This window comes from Cyanistes caeruleus, unplaced genomic scaffold (assembly GCF_971803275.1).
Source record: "Cyanistes caeruleus unplaced genomic scaffold, bCyaCae1.hap1.1 HAP1_SCAFFOLD_379, whole genome shotgun sequence".
In the NCBI taxonomy this organism is placed as follows: Eukaryota; Metazoa; Chordata; class Aves; order Passeriformes; family Paridae; genus Cyanistes; species Cyanistes caeruleus.
The window spans coordinates 1-4,704 of NW_028256134.1; positions in this window are offsets into that span (position 1 = coordinate 1).

Consider the following 4,704-nt stretch of genomic DNA (forward strand, 5'->3'; position numbering starts at 1 on the left):
AGGCTGCAGGGAAACCAGGGAAATTGCAGTTTGTGTCACACGGAAATCAGGTTACATTGTGGCTGAGGATGCTGCGGGGCTTACAGCCGTGAATTGGTGGGCAGGTTAATAGCTCCCACATCTCCCTCAGGACAGTGAAACCTCCCTGCCTGGCCGACAGAAAATTGTGCTGGTGCCTTTTGGTGCTTCCAAAGCACTGTACCCCAGAATGGAAACCATCCCATTTTACATTTATAACCACATCACCTCTGCACGTCCCACACAACATCCCAGGCCAGGCTCTTAGGCCGGTGCTATTAAGCCATATGATAAAGCTGTGGGAATTGTCAGCACCGAACAGAGCGAGCATTTCTGGAGACAAATAACCCCATGCAGGCAGACACAAATAACCCCTTTCTCTGCTGGGCAGCAGCCAGCTCATGGTGAGTGCCCCTCAGAAGCCATCAGCCCACAGAACAGCGTGTCAGTGCGAGCAGCAGCACTCAGAAGGAGATGCCACATTTTCTTGGCTGTGTGAAGAGTTCAGGGCTCATCTGTTCATGAAATAAAAAGTGTGTTTCTCTCTGTTTGCTCTCTTCAGGACCTGTGTCCGGATATTTCAGCAGCCACTCGTGGCAGCTGGATGCAGGGATAGTTATTAGGCATAGAAAACTTTAGTTAGCTAAGAGTCAGAAGAAAACCTGAGTAATGGTTCTGGATGTTCAAAACACTGCCCACGAAGTGAAAAGGCTGCATCATGTCCCCACAAAAGGAAAAAAAAAAACCCCAAACCCTGCCTGGTGGCATAAATTGCTTGTTTGCTGTAGAAAAATAAAATCCAGACTGGTATAATACAAAGCCTAGTTCTGAATGATGCCTTGGCAGCACAGAATATGAAAAATATTGAAAAGATAAAAAATATATGAAAATATATATAAAAATACATATAAAATATATAAAAAAAATGTATTAAAAGATAAAACTTAAGGCATCATGAGCACATCACCTTTTTATCTGCTGCCAACTATCAACATTGTAAATTGCTTATTGCAAATTGGTTTTAGCCATCACACCTCTCACCTGTGTTTCATCTGCAGACACACTTATTAAAGGCAGGTGAAAAAAGCCAGGCCCTTTTGTGGAGTAAAAGCCCATTGGCAACACTGACAAGAGCAGCTTGCACAGAACACCTTTTCCAGGTGCAGAGCAAGGCTAAAGAACAAGCTGAGTTCTGACACCAAGCTGCAAATTGGCCCCAGCACACCCAAAGCATCCTGAGCGAGCTCGGCAGCCAAAAACTGCAAATGGGCACGTGGAAGATTCCAGTATCAACTCCTGATCCCATTCTCCTACAGCCCACCTTCAAAGGACAGCTGGAAGGAGGTCTGACCATCTGGAGAAACTGCTCACAATGTTCTATGGCATGGAGAAATAAAGCAAACAGCCTGGCAAGATACAAACGAGCTAATTCCCAGGAGTTTTCCCTTTTGTGGAGCCGCACGTGAGCCTCCAAAAAACGTTGGGATAAAGCAGCAGGTTTGGCTCCTCCAGCCAGGCCATCCCTAGCTACAGGTGGCCAGCTGGGAATTCTCAGCCAGCTGGCCCCAGGGCTGGCTTTGCTCTGGGGACAATCCCATCTGCTGGCTTTGGTGGCAGCCCTGCCACGGTCCCCAGCGCTCCCAGCACACTCACCTGGGCCAGCAGCTCCTTTGTCACCTCCAGACAGCTCCCCCCAGCAACAGGAGAGTTCTGCATCACCCACTGAGGTGTGCTGTGCTCCACACCCAGGCAGAAGCTTAAACACGAACATTTGCAGGGAATTTAAATTCTAACGCTGTGGAAAATGGATCTACTGCTTTAACGCTTCTGCAGGAGTTCTGTGGAACGGTGGCATCGTCTCAGGAAAGGTTTGGCCATGTGGATGGCAGAATTCAAGCCAGCTTGTACTGAAAGGAAGCGTTCTGTTCACTGAGTTGTAGATTTATGTCCCTCCCTGCTCACAGGATTACATTCCTGTTAACAAGGATCTGACCCTGTCAATACTCTGAAGTGCATCTGGGAAAGAGAATTACACCCCAAAGCTGCAGTGACCAAAGTTTTCAGGTTCCTTGTTCTTTTTTCATTTTTTTCCTTCTTCTTTATCATTCCAGCCTCATTCTTTGAAGTTTGTCTATCCTCTGTTGCTTGTGGATCTTCTGTAGGGATCTTCCTGTTCTGCAAACAGTTTATTTTCATGCAGAGAGAGCAGCAGACCACTGTCAGCAGAGAATTCACACTTACTCCTCCAAACATATCAGTAACTGGTTTACTGTCTTAATACAGAGAGGGATTCAAACAAAATCAATAGGCTTGGGCTTCAAATGTGCATCACAGCTGATCTCAAGAGTGGGCTAAAGCCAGACATGGACACTGACATCCAAATAATCTCGCTTTTGAGTTTGAAGTTTGCTGTTTTAATTTCAGATGTTTTGCTTTGAATTTTCAGAATAAAATGAACTGCTGACTGGAAAACACCCTGAGCCAAAACAGACGACTAAACAATCCCCTGAATGAAGTTCATGAGTGAATCCTAAGTGTATTTTTAGGAGCTGTTCCACTGGTTGTAGCCATGCCCTTCAGTGTACCTCAGGTAAGAATGGTCACAAGGATTTTTCCCCCCATAAGAACGTGCTGAAAAATAGGGGAAATATTCAGCAAGTATGCCTTGAGCCTGAGACACGAGATGAAAATTTGAATTCCCAAATCACTTTCCTACCAGGACCTACTGAATCAAACCAGAGCTAGCAGAGAGGAGCTGTGGTTGATGGAAAGGACACTCAGCACTTGAATGAAAAAATAGAGAAAGCTCCAAAAGAGAAAGGAGGGAACAGTAGGGCATCAATCTCTTGCCTTTCCCCAAGGCTTCTTTGCATGTCCTGATTTTATTGGCACTACCATCCCCTCCTGTATTCCTGGGGCTCAGCTGTGCTGTGGGACAGGCTCTGCAGCAATGCCAACCCAAACCAAGCCCTTCCTGCAGGATTGGCCTGGGGCCACCCATTTCAATGGGAGCTGCTGGATGCCCAGCATGACTGACAGCTAGGCTCTTTGTGGATCAAAAATCAGAATAATTTTGTTCCATCTGGCATTTTTCATCATCCCCGCTGTGCCCAATATTGCAGACACAACACCTGGCTTTTTTAAAATCACCACTCAGCCAAAATGCAACAAGCACTTGAACAAGTGAAATAGTGGCAGCCACAGAATTCTTGCATGTTACCATTATACTAAAGGCACTTAGGAAGTGGTTGGAGACTCCTTAAACAAACCTGCTTCGTCAGGGAGGGAATGCTCCAGCCACTCTTTGAGGTGCTGCATTCTTAACCCCCAAATCACTGATAGCTTGAAAATGCAGGTAGGTGTTAAGCTGATAAAATCTTTTCTAGGTGTTTTCTAGGTCTCACCATGAGGATTTACTGCAGACAAAAAAAATAATCTCTGAAGAGGACCTAAAGGAAGTAGAAAATAGCAGAGAACACAGTGGGATAGATGGAAAAACCAAAGAGAGATAGAAAAAGCAAAAGAGAAGGGGAAAAGAAGCTGACTTGAAGGAAGTGAAGGTCTAGAGTAGAAGCATAAGAATTCTGGAGTTTACAGGAGGGTGCAGCCCAGTTCCCTGTCTCAGAGGGCTGAATGACTGATGGAGAAGTAAGAAAACAGAAGTTTATATACTTTCTCACACTTTCTCCCTGACAAACTCTTTCTAAGATCCACAGGGTAACGATCTCAGAACCAGAGATGGTAACACAAGTGTGTTTAACAGCTGTTGGTGGGGTTTGCCTCTGTGAAGGGGTCTGGTCTGAATCCAGGCAAACTTTAGGCATGGACAGCACCCTCTGCTCACAGGTGTACCTGTCCTGCTTTTCAAAAAGTGTGCCTTCAGTTCTTTCAGGTCTGCCACGTGTTTCTTGAAACATGAGAAACAGTAAATGATGTTTTTCTAATCCCATTCTCTACATCATTCATGATTTTTATACTATTTTACCTCATGCCTGCTCAGTTGGTTTTTGTCTAAGGTAAAAACTTCACGTAATGGTCAACACAGAAAGGGGGCCACATCTTTTACTGCTCCATCTGCCTGCATCTTTTCTAGCTCTACAATCTTCCTTGGGAGGTGCAATCTCATCAATAATGCAGCAGGAGAGGTAAAGGAACCTCAATTTCTTTCCTCACGTTCCTTTGAATGCTTCTGAAAAGCAATTCCTTGAAACCAAGTAGTAGAAGATTTAGTAAATCTATTTAAATTGTGTTTCTGGAAGTGTTTTCAGAAGCACAGTGACCTCCTCCCTACCCTGCATACAAAGTGGGAGCCTAGGATAAGCATCACTTTTGTTTGTACCCAGAATGTACAAACAAAAGCAGGGATGACAACCCAGAAATGGTTTTATTATGGGCTGCATTATGGCATACAAACACTGTATGACACAGGGAGCACCATGGAGTGCACTTTGCACAAACCCTGCTCTCTCAGAGGTGTGAAGTTAGAGTTTTTATTAGCTCTGAATTACTTGGGGCAAGCAGCAAACCCTATCAAGGTTGTGGTGTGGCTTTAAAAAGAGTAAATTTGGAGGTATTTCCAAGCTGCAAGGAAAATACTGGAAATTCAGAACTAGACAAAAGTGGGAAGAGTCTGGAAAAAAGAAAAACGCTCTCCAGATGGAGGACAGGGGAATGCCAAAAGTCTTG